This window comes from Notechis scutatus, chromosome 4 (genome assembly GCF_049901735.1).
Source record: "Notechis scutatus isolate UNSWTSFEM ecotype Mainland chromosome 4, rNotScu1.2, whole genome shotgun sequence".
Classification (NCBI taxonomy): domain Eukaryota; kingdom Metazoa; phylum Chordata; class Lepidosauria; order Squamata; family Elapidae; genus Notechis; species Notechis scutatus.
This window is the reverse complement of record NC_142012.1, coordinates 141,719,695-141,735,947: the sequence shown is the minus strand read 5'-3', so window position 1 is coordinate 141,735,947 and position 16,253 is coordinate 141,719,695. Positions and strand designations below refer to the sequence as shown.

General features: G+C 43.6%; 1 long non-coding RNA gene across 1 annotated transcript in view; it reads left to right on the top strand.

Moving 5' to 3' along the window:
* The first annotated feature begins 559 nt into the window (after positions 1 to 559).
* Positions 560 to 16,253, top strand: part of LOC148130949 (uncharacterized) — a 95,690-nt gene continuing 79,996 nt past the window's right edge. Inside the window, exon 1 of the long non-coding RNA XR_015749487.1 lies at positions 560 to 681. This is a non-coding gene — a long non-coding RNA (uncharacterized LOC148130949). The remainder of the gene's footprint in view (positions 682 to 16,253) is intronic.

Below are 16,253 nucleotides of genomic sequence, written 5' to 3'. Positions count from 1 at the left end.
TTCCTAATAGTAACCCAAGTGCTAACTTTGTCTGATTCAATTTAGGTTTTCAAGATCAGCCTTGGAAGTAGCTGAATGAACATGACCTATGCAGTATAATATATTGATATAATTTATTCATATCCCACCTTTCATTGAGTTCATCTTATCCTCACAGCATCCTCCTAATGGTGTAGCTTTGGCTGAGAGAGATTGACTGGTCTGAAGCCACTCACTGATCTGATACTACTTTACTATCAGTGTACTGTATTACATTATGTTAAGGTAGGCATAACAGTGCTTGAATGTATTACATAAGAATGTAAAATGCAAGAACATGTAGGCTGAAGCATAAAGGTCATTAGATGGTTTGTCTTTGAGTTTCATCTACTTAGAAACTAGACAACCAGGTATTTATTTATTATTTATAAATAGCATCCTTTCATTTGCCCTATTCTATTTGTATAAATGATAGAAAAGTCTAAATATAAATGATGACAGTCTGAATCTTTGAGAGGATGTTTGTTGTACTGCAGGAAACAACTTTATTACATTTTTATCCTGCTTTGTACATAATTCAAGGCAGTAAATATATATATAATACTCTTTCCTTCTCTTGTTTTTCCCCTCAACAACAACCTCTGAGGTGGGATGGGCTGAGAGAGACTGATCCAAGGTTGTCAGCTGGCTTTCATGGCTAAGGTAGGACTAGAACTCAGTTTCCTGGTTTGTAGCCTGATGCCTTAACCACTATACCAAATTGGCTCTCCATTTTTATATATGTATGATATTTCATGTCGAGATCATATCACTCTGAGCTTTTTAAGAGCTAGATAAATAAAAATTAATGTAGTGCATATTAATGATTTTTTGTTTGAATATGCTTTTTAAAAAGACCGAAAGAGTTCTGAACATGATTGCATTTCTGGTTTTTTTTTTATATGCTTCTCTTTCTCTATGTCTTTCAAAGTATACTTCGCTGGATTAATTAAAATTTATGAAAGCAATTCTCTGTTCCCTACTTCCTGAATGTATTTCACAATATCCTTTACTTTTAGTTACCACCTATGATTAACAGCTGCTTATGACACAATTATTTTTTACATTTTTATAATACACACACACACACACACACACACACACACACAATTTTCTATTGATAAGGAGGAGTGGGCATTGGGAAAGAAGAGCAGAAACAGTACTTTCTTATATTGCTATATTGATGTAAGGTGTGTGTGTGTGTGTGTGTGTGTGTGTGTGTGTGTGTGTAGGAGTGATTATTGCTTTAAACAGCTTAATTCTTACCCATTGGATTCAAAGAATCAGGTCTTTAATTCCTATCCAGTCCTAACCAACCACATCAGCATTAACCCTACTTTATAGTAATGTATCATTGATCTTATGCAGTGGAAGGAACCTGATAGTGTGACACACCCAGAATTGGAATTTAAGAATATATTTATTGCCATTAAGAATTATAGATGAGCTTAATGGAATGTGTGTTGTACTGGAAGAGCTCAGGTACTATGTGGGAAGCAATTTTATCAGGAACTTCTTTTGTACATTAAGCGGGAGGGGATGTTTTCAAAAGAGACTGTATTTCAGTTCATCCTGAAGTTGGAGATATGATGTAGTTACAAAAAGTATTCTGTTTCTCTTCCCATACTAGCCGGCCTTCTCTCTACGTATGCGTATAGAGGCTCCTTTCTAGGTCTGAACTGTGTTGGACCATATCTAAGGAGAGAAGGGCCTTTTTAGTCACCACACCTAGCTATAAAATTTTTTGCCTTGAGGAACTAGACTTCTTCTATTTGGCTAAGGAAGACATTTGTTCTGCACTCAATTTAAATTTGAGAAGGAATGTTATGCTTCTGCTTATTCTAAAAAAAATATTTTCCCTAATCGTGTCTTAGTTTCATTTAACTTGGGTATTGATTTTAAATACAGTCAGCTATCCTAAATGGTGCATAAAAAAGAAAGGGCATTTTGTTTTTCCTGGGTTACAGTAAATATAGTCCAGCCAAAATGGCTCTCTTGATTCTGTACAGAAATATGGGTTGATCCCCAATTTTTTTTTTTTGTTTATCTTCTTCAGCCAACTTACCTACCCTTTCAAAGATTTCTTTTCAGGAGCCAATTCTATACTGAACTCCAGACTTGTATGACTACAGCTGTTAATCATAGTGGATGACTCGAAAGCAGAGGAATCTTTGTTGTCACCACGATAACTTGGCATAGAAGTGTGTAAATTAAAGCCAGTTATACAACCTGCTTTTATACTGGCAGACAGAAACCTTTCCAGTGTTCTGAGTGTATGATCTAAAAGTAACTACAGTGTAGGGGGAAGTGCATGCTGGAAGATAAGAAAAATAAGTTTCTGTTCTGAAACAATGGAGGACTTATATTGGATTTTTCTAATGTGCCATTTCTGTCTTGATTTGGGTAATGTAGAAAGCAACTGAGTAGCATGTTAAATTTTGTAGCTTCTTCCAATCAAGCTAAATAGCTTGTAGTTTTGCTCTATCACTTTAAACACTTCTTACATTATTATAAACATTCCTATTCCCCTTTTCTTTTTTCAAGTTAGGAATTAAAGTTGTTCTCAAGGGGCATGTAAAATAAAAATCAAGAGAAGATCTGATAAGAGAAAGACAATATATAATTATCAGAAAAATGAAAGATTTTGCCGTTTTGAACAATGTAAGACTGAATTTAAAGTAGAATTGTGTACAAATGATGGACATGTAATTTATAAATTTTGAGACAGAAGAAGTAAAAGAATGTACAATAAAATGGGATAAAATTTTTGGTTATAATATACAATTGGAACAATGGGAAATATCTGGTTGAAAGGTTTGAAATTTATGTTATGTTTAATCTTAAAGGAAATATCCCAAAGCTGCTTTTTTCAAGAGGCAACTGGACTTTCTTTGAAGTCTCTGAAGATGTTTCTTCAGCTGAAGAAGCTTCTTAGAGGATGAGAAGTGAAATGTCTTCAAAGAAAACCAGGCAGTCGAGTTGCCTTTTGAAAAAAAAGCATCTTTGGGACAGCCACGACCGGGATGTCCGAGATTCTCCATAGACTTAAAGGAAATATTTATAAAACGATGTATCATTTTATATGACATCAGAGAAATTATCTAGAATGTATAAACATACTTAGGATTTATGCTGGAATAACATGAAGGAACATTTTATCGTGTTTGGTTATACATGTAAAAAAGAAAAAAATGGATTCAAATACATGCACTATTTCTAAGATTTTAAAGACTAATGTACAATCAAAACCAAGTATTTTTGTTTTGGGACTGATGGATAAATAGATAGAAAAATGTGATGGAACTTTGTTTTTATATATTATAACATAAATGAAATTATTATATGAATAACAAAATACCAGAGTTGGAAGGGTCTTTGGAGGGCTTCTAGTCCAACCCTCCTGCTCAGGAAGGAAACTATATCATTTCAGACAAATCTCTTAATCTCTTAAAAGCTTCCAGTGTTGGAGCATCCACAACTTCTGAATGCAAGTCATTCCACTGGTTAATTGTTTTAATTCTGTAACTATATTCACTTGAAAAGTTTTGCAGTATCCACAATGGAGGAATGATTGGTGAAGATGATGGAATTTGCAGAGATTGCTAAATTGACTTCTTTTGTTATAGAAAAAATGACATGTACACTTCTTGTTGATTGGATAAGCATATTGTATGTCATTACAAAGTAGGAAAAATGACCAAGAGCTGGTAGCCTAAAACACTACAGAACATTGTAGAAACACAAATGTTAAAATGTTTCTTTCTCATGGTATTATGACAGTGAAAATCCCACAGAGCTATTTTCTCAGAGAAACTTTTTAGTTGTAATATGACTTTAGTACTCATGACATGCTAGACATCCATACTGTATATATTATAAAATGGATTATGATATTACGCACATTTACTTGCAGTCTATTGATTTCTAATTGGGATGCTTTGAAGTGGGGAATTTAAATTCTATTTCTCATATTTGCCATAACAAGCATTCCTCAGATAGTCAATCATAAAAACACAAAGATTTCCCATATCAACATAAATCAATGTTCTGTAAAAACCTATTATCAAATTTCTGCTCCTTTCTGCTATTAGGGATTCACTGGCTTTTTTCATGAATCAATGAACTTAATTCAGCAAGATCTTTCCAGATTTGGATATAGACTGATAAACATGCTGGAAATCTTATGAATAAATGCATTGGCATTTTAGATAGCAATGTGTATTATTTCACTTTCAAATGTATTAAATCAGCATTGCTATATTTGGGGGGCCTTTGTGTCAGGTCTGCCCCAAAGGCCTCTCCCAATGAGGCCATTAAAGAATTTATGCTCATTCAACTGGGAAGTGGAATGTGGATTCCTGCCAATCTTTACACTAACATAGGAATGAACTTTCATTAACCATGGCAATAGAAATTTTCCCACTGTTTCATTTATATATGAAATATGAGAATATACATTTTAGAAGAAACAATAGAGGCAATGTTGTACACTTTTCACTTGATTCTACTTGTCATTCACAGGCCTTCATAATATTTTAAAAACTTTTTAAAAAAACTTACTTGACAAGATAACCAACAGAAATTTGGTTGAATTTTATAGGGAAAAAAACCTGCCATCAGTTCTCTTAAGAATAGTCTCCAGCTTTAAACATGCGTAATGTTCTTATGGTTCCAATTTTGCAACGTTCCAATATATTGGAACGTTGCAAAATGATTATATTTGTAAAGGTTTCTGTGGGACCTTGGACCGGCCTTACTTATGAGCTACACAAACGAAGTCAATATGGTAATTTATCTTAAAGTCACACAGACTTCTTAGCAAACTTTGGACTTTGATGCCTTGTTCAGAAAGATCTCAGAGGCATCAAATGAAAATTCTTCTGATATAAAATGTATTCTATAATTTTTAAGAGTGGATGATGCATACCATGGTTTTAATTTCAAAAACAAGATAGCAAACACTTAAAGATAGTGCAATGCTAAAGGTAGTTCATTAAATGTTAATGAATATAATACTCCTGTTAAGAGAGCATAGGTTCCAGTCTGTATTATATTAAGCACTTAATATCAATATGGCTTCTATTCAGGAAGTCTATTTGAGAATATAGAGCTGCTCAAGAACCTTACTTATGTGAGCATCAAGCAGGGAAGCTTTTTGTGCTTTCAGTGAATAAGGGATGGGTTGGAGGAGGATGGGAATTGATAAGAGCCAACGCCTCCAATGCGGAAGCTGTGGCACGTTACGTGTTGCCACGGCCGCGTTCAATGTGCTGCCCCCCTGCCACCTCTTAGCGCCTCTCTGCTGGTCCTGCAGGTTCACCCATTGACTCCAGAGCCGGTGCCTCCAATGCAGAAGCGGTGGCACGTTATGTGCCGCCGTGGCAGTGTTCAATGCACCGTCCCCCTGCCACCTCTTAGTGTCCACAAGGGGGCTGGCAGAGGGGCACTAAGAGGGGGCAGGGGGGCATTCGAGGCACCAGCCGGCCCTGCAGGTTCACCCATTGAGGCGCCGGCTCCGGAGCAGTGCTACAGTCAATGGGTGAACCTGCAGGGCTGGCGCCTCGAACGCCCCCCTGACACCTCTTAGCATCCCCAAGGGGGCCAGCAGAAGGACGCTAAGAGGTGGCAGGGGGGTGGCGTGTCGAACGTGGCCATGGCGGCATGTAACGTGCCACCGCTTCCGCATTGGAGGCGCCGGCTCTGGAGCAATGCTAGTCAATGGGTGAAACTGCAGGGCCAGCCGGCGCCTTGAACGCCCCCCTGCCGCCTCTTAGCCCCCCTCTGCCAGCCCCCTTTGGGACGCTAAGAGGCAGCAGGGGGGCGTTCAAGGCGCCGACCCTGCAGGTTCACCCATTGACTGTAGTAATGCTCCAGAACTGGTGCCTTGAATGCGGCAGCATGTTGGGAAAAGCTGCTGCCACCGCTTTCCCAAAGTGCAGCCGCTGTCGCATTCTGTCTGTCCGTCCATCCATCCATCCATCCATCCATCCATCCATTCATCCAAAAGGTCTGTCTGTTTGCCTGCCTGCCTGCCTTCCTGCCTATCTACTTGCCTGCCTGCCTGCCTGCCTGCCAGCCTGCCTGTCTCTCTCTCTCTCTCTCTCTCCATCCATCCATCCATCCATCCATCCATCCATGTTTGAAGCGCCGGCCCCGCAGGCACATCGGGAAAGTAGAGCAAAGGCCAGTTGGGGGAGAGAGAGAGAAAGAGAGAGAGAGACCTGATGCATCAGATTGAAATGAGGCCTAGTTTAGACTGAGGCCCTTTTCCACATTGAAACATCTTTGCCAGCACATTGAAACCTCTTTGGCTTCTATTAAAGGTTTTGTGGACGAAACATGGTCAAGACTATCAGGAAGCTCTCACATTTTGTTGAGGCTTTAAACAGGAACCATTGGACCAGATCTCCACCCTAAAAATTACTTTTCCCCAATGTATTACATTCCAACCTTTATGTGCCCGAATTCTGAAGTGCTTCCTGTGACCACCGGCACTTTTCATCAAAAGATGGCGGGCTAGGTGTGAGCCAGAAATGTACTGTGAGCCACCCGAAAGCTAAAAAGATGGCGCGCCAGCAAACCAGCGGCCCGTAGGATTGTTCCACGAGTGGTTGGGGACCCTGTATTACAGTGCAATTCTGAAGAAGGCAAATGTGCTGGTAAATTACAAGGAGAACACACACACACACACACACACACACACACACACCTTCTAACCTTGCTGGAGCAGGTGATTGGACTAGAATAGATATCTCATTATCTTTTTCCTCCCTCCCTCCCTCCTTCTTTTATTTCTTTTTCTTTCTGTCCCTTCCTTCCATCCCCCCTCTTTCTTTGTCTCCTTTTCTTTCTGTTTTCTCTTTCTTTTCTCTCTCTCTTTCTTTTCTCTCTCTCTTTCCATCTCTCAGGCTCATTCCTTTGGATCGGGGTCACCAAACTTTTGGACCTCAGGGACCACCAAACTCATAATTTTAAATCCCGGAGACCACTAATATGAATTTTGACTGACGGTGGCTTTCTGGCGTTGGTGGGAGAGAGAGAGAGAGATATATCTGATCCAACCTCTCTCTCTCACACACACAGGCAGGGGTGGGATTTAGACCCCTGATCTAAAGCTGACAAAACTCCAAAAACTGGTCAAGTAGCTCTGGGGAGGCATAAATTAGAACACTTGCTAAACAACCGGTCATTGAGGACCACTTGTATTTGGTTTGCCAGTCACCTGGCCACGCCCACCCAGTCACATGACCAGCAAGCCATGCCCACCCAGTCATGTGATCAGCAAACCACACCCTCAAATTAGGCCACACCCACAGAAATTTGAATCCCACCCCTGGGTGGGGGGCACCGAGGATGAGTTTGTAGCACCAAGGGGGCAGTGGACTGAAAAAGTTTGGGAACCACTGCTTTACATGCTTATTAATGTCTGCATTAAGAAAATTCTTATATTTATCTTTGCACTTTGTTTTGTTGTTTTCTTTTGCAATAGTGGTACCTGAATGGGCCAGTTCAGCATTGAATAATTTAAATTTTGCCTATTTTGCAGATTTATTTATTTTTAACTGATAGCACCTGGACCAGAGCCTATAAAAGTCATGGGGTCAGAATCTGCCACACAAACTTATCTAAGATAAGTTTAATATATATAGTTGCTCCTATTATACAAAGAAGGTATGAATGTTTTATGTGTGAATCAAGAAACTGGTTTTGGAAATACACAGAATTCAATTATTGTTAGCCTTTGGTACATGATGATTCATCATGGTAGGTTGATGTTCCTGGAAGGAATGAGCAAAGAACATGGCATATGGCAAGAGTGTATAGGGTCTTCTACTGTCAATCATATACAAATTTGAGATTGAAAGTTAGCATAATCTTCATGGATCCTGCAAAGGTCCTTGATTTTCAGAAGAACTTCATAAAATGCGGCATATGAGAAAATGAAGAATGAAGAAAATGAAGAATGAACTAGACTCTGTAAGGATAGGAGCCTTTCTTAAGGATGACCTTGGGTCTATAAAGATGTTGTGCCAAACCAAAGGTAAAAGTGTTTTATTCCAAATTAAAAAATAAAGTTGCTCTAAAATTGTCTAAAAATAAGGTCTTATTAAAGATCAGAGACCGCTCTCTTTAACCACTTGCTCTCCTGAGCTTGTGGCTTGTTGGAGTGTCCAAAGGTAGTCTTTTCTAGCAATGTTCTGTTATGTACTGTTTGTGCAACAATTTTAGAAAAATGTTTGAGAAGTATCTGTCCTTATACCCTCTAGTCTAGCATTGAGCACACCAGACTGAATCTCCTTGTAATCAAATTATCTCTTTGCATCACATCTTGTTTGTGATTTGATCTCAGTCTCCTTATTTCAGAAGGTATGAAAAAAGGTATTGAAATTAATGTCTTTCTTAATTTCTTTGGCAGGGGGGATTCTAACATATAAGAGCATAAGAAAAGCGATGAGATTGAGATGAAGGAATATTTAGTTCAACAATCTGATGCACATGTATCCCACCAGTCCATAAGTTGATGGCATCTGAGTTTGCATCAGATTGAAGATTCAGGTGGAAGAAATCAAAAAATGAACTAGACTGTGTAGGGATAGGAGCCTTTCTTAAGGATGACCTTGGGTCTCTATTTCCCAGTAGGTATCAAGTATCAAGATATCAAGAAACTGATTGTCTCCAATGCTGGAAGTAATTTTGACATCATGAAAAGAAAACATTGATTGACTTATTTTCACTGGTTTTCTTAATTAGAAAATGATAATTTAGTAAGGGTGGGAACTAGTATAACGTTAGGCACCTCCTTTGTTCCACCCCAGACTTCCTGCCACAACTGCCACCTTTTTCTCTTCTAAAGGGAGGCCTTTTATAAACTTCATTTCCCTTTTCTCTTTTGTTTTGCACATAGACAGACAGATGTACTGTATATATTGTCTTCCTCTCTCTGCCTTTCTTTCTCTGTATAATCTCATTGGGATGATGTCAAGTACTCTGAAGTTGCTTTGGATTCTTTAAATGACTATTTTAGCACTATTTTGTAAATATACAAGTTTCCAAGAGCAGGATTGTGCCAATCAAATACCACCCTGCCTCTCAAAGATGGGCTATCCTGATCTAATTCTCCTTTAATATAATTCATATTGGTAGTCATCATTATATGTTGTGGGACTGTTCCTAGGATGGCAGATTGTGAAACTAAATTTCCTTTAAATGCCCAGAAATATCAAGATTTTCAGATTTTTAGAATGGTTCTCTAAAATATAGAGTTTGTAAAAGCACTCTATACCATAACACATTAGGAGGGCTCATATCCTGAAAATATCTGCAATGCACACACTGTGAGGTAAGACAGAGTCTCAAATTGTTCATGCAAAGTTGAGAAGAAGGCATTCGTTCTTCATTCCAAGGGTGGAGTAACAAGACGTATTCTTCCCAAGAGCTTAACTCAGTGCTTCTCTGTCCTCTCAGAAAATATCAAAATAAGTAGATATTTTTACCTGAAGAATGTTTTTCTTGGAAACCTTAGGGATCCTATTGATGCTGCGGTTGTGGCCTATATTTGTGGAGTTTATAGAAAGTGTTTCTTGAGTTGTGGCTCTTAGTGTTGCCAAGTTTTTATTTTTATGAAAGAGATGTTTATATGTCCTTGGGGACTTGCTGTTTATGACAGTTCAGGAATGAATTTGGTTTTGTGTCCAAATATAAACTCACTGATTTTTTTGATCCAAGCTGTAGGTGAATTAGTAGAAATTTGGCAGAAATAATAATATAGTAATGGGTATCCAATGAAGATTCATTGTGATATTGTAGTGGAAATACTGTCCTTTACATATTTGAATGTGATGCATAAATAGAAGGATGAAACTTGCACTGTGATGTCATGATGCATAACTTGTCATTTTGGTGTCTTATGTTTACAGTACAGATTTGTGAATATGGATTATGAAATTTGTTAGGAACACATTTCATTTAAAATGGAATCTGTCAGTAATCTCCTTAAGGGCCAGGACTGTCTATATATATAGATCGTAGCCCCAGTAATGCTATCAAAACCCTGCTACTTCATATATGGGTGCAATGTGTTGTGTACGAGCCATTTGCATACTTGTAAATACCGCGCCCTGATTGGTCAGAGCGCACAGCAACCTGATTGGCCGAGTAAACCGCACTGATTGGCCCGCCGCGAATCCCCGCGATTGGTGGAAACTAATCGCGGGAAATTCAAAGCGGTGCCATTGGCCACGGCAGCCGCGGCCAGGGAAATATAAGCTGCCGCCGATCTTCCTAAGCCCGAGCCGATCTCGGGACCTAATAAAGAGCTGAAACTGGTCACTGGCTCCCGAGTCTCCTTTCCGACGACGGATATAACACTGGTGACGAGGATGGGATCCCATAACTGATACCCACCGAGCACGTGGCCCCGAGGGAACGAGATCGACGAGATGGCCAACCTCGCACCGCCCGCACCCTTTAACCAAGCTACTGAGGACTGGGAATCGTACATTGATTGGTTCCTGATGTTCCTAGAGAGTAGCAACCTCAAGGCTGCAAACGGGCAGAAAAAAAGGGCTGTTTTCCTGACACACTGCAGGCCCGCAGTGTTTAAGATGGCGAAAGCCCTTGCGAAACCGGAGGACGTGAAGGCGATGGACTGGACCGACCTCGAACCGCTGCTCCGAGGCCACTATGCTCCCGCCGTGCCCACCCTCATCAGACGGCACGATTTCTACCGGCGGGACCAGAAGCCGGGTGAGAGCATCAGTGATTTCGTGGCAGATTTGTGAAATCTAGGAGGCATGTGTGGCTTCACAGATATGGATGAGGCGCTACGAGACCGCGTCGTCCTCGGGCTCAGGGACCCAGTCATACAAAGCAGGCTGATGGCCAAGGGCGACATCTCCCTCGCCGACGCCCTTGCCGAAGCCACAGCAGCCAAAGCAACCCGGAAATCAGCGGCCCGAATGCGGAGGCCTGATACCGGGGATCGAGCCACAACCTCTGAGGCGGCCACGACGACTGAGGTGCACCCGGAAGCGAGCCGCTGAGCAACCACCACCACCCACCATGGTGACCTCGACTCCGCCTCCGACACCACGGACGACGAGGAGGACATCCATCGACTCCAAACAGGACGGGACCGGCGCGATCAGCGAAGTCGTAAGTCGGGACCCCAATGTGCCGGGTGCGGAGGCGACCACCCTCGATCAGAGTGCCGGTTTTTCGATGCGATCTGCCGGCACTGCGACAAGAGAGGCCACATTGCCCGAGTCTGCCGACTCAAGAAAGCCTACAGCCCCCGTCGACGAGACAACAGCGACCGGAGACAAGACGGCACCCCCCCCAGGCCCAGGGACCGCCAAGCCGAGAGCCACTGGAACCAGGACGGACGGGGCCGACGGAACGGCGAGAACCGGCAGAGAGAGGAAACCCACCAGATGGTCGTCATCAGCCATTCATCGAGCTCAGACGCCCGGAAGGTATACGTGGAAGTGGGCATCGAGGGCAAGCCATGCAAAATGGAGGTGGACTCCAGGTCCTACCTCTCCATGGTCGCATGGCGGGAAATCAAGCGCCTGGTGCCCGAAATCCACAAGAGGGGGTTGGAAAGCCAGAAGTTAATCCTTAAGGACTACCAAGGAAACCACATTCCAGTAGTCGGAACAGGACACTTTGAAATCACTTTCAAAGGGCGCACAGCAAGACTTCCCCTGACCATCGTGGACCGAGACCGACCCAGCCTATTGGGACTACAGTGGTTCGCGCCGCTTGGGATCGAAGTAACGGGCATCGACTACATTGCAGAGGCAGATTGGGAGGAGCAACTCGCAAGGGACTTCCAGGAAGTATTCGACGGCACCTTAGGCAAGTACCGAGGGCCCCCTATCTCCTTCAGCCTAGACCCCAGCATTCCCCCAAGACGCCTAAAACCACGGCGGGTACCCTTCACACTCCGCCCCAAGATAGATGAGCAGATAGACAAGCTCATCAAACAAGGGGTCTTAGAGCCAACCGATCACGCCCGGTGGGAGACCCCCATAGTCACCCCAGTCAAGCCCGATGGGTCGGTGAGAATCTGTGGGGACTATAAGGCCACCCTAAACTGCGCCTTACAACAAAGCGCCTACCCCGTCCCAGTAGTGCAGCACCTCCTACACTCACTGGGGGGAGGCAAGGTTTTCGCGAAACTCGACCTGGCACAAGCCTACCAACAATTGCCGATCAACGCAGAAACCGCCGAGGCGCAAACCATAGTAACCCACCGGGGGGCTTTTCGCTGCAAGAGGCTCCAGTTCGGAGTCAGCGTAGCACCAGGAATTTTCCAGAGCCTCATGGAGAGACTCCTGCAAGGAATCAAGGGGGTGGTGCCCTACTTCGACGACGTGCTGGTGTCAGCAGCCAACCAAAAAGAACTGGAGGGTCGCCTGAGGGAGGTGCTACAAAAAAACGTGGGGCTAAAAGTCAAAAAAGAAAAATGCCAGCTGTACACTGAGAGGGTCAAATTTCTGGGGTATCTCCTAGACCGGCACGGGATTCACCCAACCGAAAAAAAAATCAGAGCCATCAAAGAAGCCCCCAGGCCAAAGAATAAAACGGAACTGCAGGCATTTCTGGGACTGATCAATTTCTATAATGTTTTCCTACCCCAAAAGGCGACCGCGGCAGAACCGTTGCATAGGCTGCTGGATAAAACAGCAACCTGGACCTGGGGGGAACGTGAGGAAGCTGCTTTCAACAGAACCAAGGACCTGCTCACATCGGATGCCGTCCTCATCCAATACAACGAGACCCTACCATTAGCAGTCACATGCGACGCATCACCCTTCGGCGTCGGCGCCGTCCTCAGCCACACTCTCCCCGACGGAAAAGAAGCAACCATCGCTTTATTTTCAAGAACCCTCTCAAAACCAGAAAGAAATTACAGCCAGCTCGACAAAGAGGCTCTGGCAATCGCCGCCGCCATCAAGAGGTTCCACGAGTACCTCTATGGCAGGACCTTTACTGTCATCACCGACCACAAGCCGCTGCTGGGAATCCTGGCAGGGAACAAGGCCACCCCGAACATTCTATCTCCAAGAATGACAAGGTGGTCCGAATTCCTTGCCGCCTACAGCTACCGGCTAAACCACCGACCCAGTAAGACAATTAGCCACGCAGACGCCCTGAGCCGCACGCCGTTACCCGACCTGGACGCCGACCCAGCACCTACAACATCCACACTTAGCATAGAGACTCTACCCAATCTGCCTGTAACCGCGTCAGACATTGCCAGTGAAACCAATAAAGACAAACGTCTGGCACGGATTTTACATTGGGTAGAGAAAGGGTGGCTGGAAAAAGACGACGACGAAAAATTCAGGACATTTCGGAACCGACAAACGGAACTTTCTTTACAAAAGGGTTGTTTACTATGGGGGGGATAGGGTTGTCATCCCTGAAAAACTACAAGAAAGGGTTTTGGAACTGTTGCATGAAGGGCACCCGGGCATCGTTAGGACCAAAGCCCTGGCCAGGAGTTACGCCTGGTGGCCAGGGATGGACAAGCAAATCGAGGCTTGGGTGGCAGCATGCAAACAATGCCAACAATCCAGGCCAAGCCCCCCCTCCGCCCCAATCCTGGAATGGGAAACCCCCAGGGGACCATGGTCCAGGATTCATATAGACTTCGCCGGGCCGACAAAGGGATACACTTTTCTCATTACGGTAGATGCTTACTCCAACTGGCTGGAGGTAAGCAACATGAGAACCACCACCACGGAGGCCATCACCAAAGAACTCAACAAACTATTCGTAACCCACGGCCTCCCAGATGTCATCGTATCAGATAACGGGCCCCAATTTACCTCGCTAGAATTCGAAAAATTCCTAGCGGAACGGGGAATACGGCATGCGTTGACCGTGCCAGCACATCCGGCGGTGAATGGAAGGGCGGAACGGATGGTTCAATTTACAAAAAAAACAATCCAAAAAATAGAAACCGGGGAAATACAGGACAAAATTAATAAAATGCTATTCATACAACATATAACCCCAAGCACGACAACCAACAAAAGCCTGGCAGAACTGCTAATGGGAAGGAAACTAAGGTCCCCACTCGACAGACTGCACCCCACATACAACCCAGAAAACCCCCCCGACTCATCCAGCAGACACCGAACATTCACACCAGGGGACGCAGTATACGCAAAAAACCTCACAGGAGACCCACTCTGGGTACCAGCAACCATAACCCAGGTGACAGGTCCCCGTTCGTACCGGCTACAGACAACCGATGGTCGGGCGTGGAAAAGACACATCGATCAATTAAGATCAAGAATAGACACGGGAAATACAACCGACACGCAAAAAGAAAACACAGGGGGAAGGGGAAATCCCAACACCAGCCAAGAGGGGAGGGGGGAAAACCCCGGAACCCAAAACAGCCAACCCCAAGAAAACCAAGAATACTCACCAAACACAACGGGAACAGACGAACAGCTCGAGGCCTCACCGGGAAGAAACAGCCAAGCCAGCTCAACCAGCCCAGAAAGACCAGGCGGGAGCGGCAACACCAGCAGCTCGACCAGCCCGGGTAGACCGGGAGGGAGCTGCGACGAAAGGCCCGGCTCACCCTTCCAGGCGGTTCCATCAACGAGGCAGAGAGCAACACAGAACCTGACCGAACCGGCCGAGGGCCAGGCATCGACTAACTTGCGCAGGTCAAGTAGGGAAGTACGGAGCCCCGCCTACTTACGGGACTACGTTACGTAGGACCATACCAAGAGGGGAGGGGTGTTCTGTACGAGCCATTTGCATACTTGTAAATACCGCGCCCTGATTGGTCAGAGCGCACGGCAACCTGATTGGCCGCTGCGAATCCCCGCGATTGGTGGAAACTAATCGCGGGAAATTCAAAGCAGTGCCATTGGCCGCGGCAGCCGCAGCCAGGGAAATATAAGCCACCGCCGATCTTCCTAAGCCCGAGCCGATCTCGGGACCTAATAAAGAGCTGAAACTGGTCACTGGCTCCCGAGTCTCCTTTCCGACGACGGATATAACACAATGTTATAACTTACAAAAGGGGGTTGGCATTGATGGGGCTGCTACGCCTTCTTGACTTTTTTTAATTCCCTCTGTGGATGCCATGTTATGTTGAGTCACAGTAAACTAACTCCAAATCAGTTTTCTAAGTGCACTGAAGAGACCTCCTCTCTTTTTTCACTTTTAAAGGACACAATTATTTGCATCTCACATTAAGAGCAACTTAAAAGCCCTGGCTAAAAACTCATTAAAATACTGCTATGAACTTACATAGTTGTTTAGATATCCTCCATACTCCCTTCTAACTTCTATAATGCTAATGTACAGGTTTGCAATGGAAAGTACCTTAAGAGCCCTGGCCAAATGTGACGTCATCTTTCTTTGAGCAAATAATAAGATGCATTAAGTTGTGATGGGAAATAAGAAGACATAGCTGATTCCCTAAAAAGTATTATTACTAGCTCCATCACCATCATCATTCAGCATACAATTGTTTTTATTTATAAAAGCAAGAAGTTTCAACCTGTGTTTACAAAACCATCCCTGGCTAATTGAACCATGATTTAACTGATCTATTTACTGGATTTGTGAAAGATACTAAATAAAAAATTAACCAAATGAACTAGGTTTACAGAACTAGTGTTGGCTAGTTTGTGGTTCAGTGTGTCACTGTCAGGTTCCAAAAATCAAGAAAGAGATGCTGAGGTTCTTCTAAGCAGTCTCCTTTATTACTCCTCACCTACACAGAGAAATCTTGTCTAACTAAAGCAAACTACATACACCACTAAACATATAGTCTGAGAACTCTTAGGGAGGAAGTGTTTTAACTCTCTTCCTCCCACTCACGCTATCTAAACCTCTTTTCCTCCTCTGGAATGCAGAGAATGCAGAGAGAATCCTCTGGAATTCCCTCTTGGGAATCCAGTATGTGTGTGTGGGGGAGGGGGAAGGATATGGCATTTGAATCTGTCCACCCCCCCCCCCCGTTACTTTTTAGACTTTGATAAGCTAATAATTCCATAATGTGCAATCAATTGACTTGGATATCTGACAAAGTATTTGAAGCGAAAGCTATTTCAATGTTTGTATTGAACTTGTGTATTCATAAAGAAATGCAAATATTGCAATAATCTAAAAGATGGCAAGATGGCAGCAATGGCATACAGGAAGGTGTAAGTTTTTGCTGCCATCTAGTTGTTATTCAAAATATTTCAACCAAG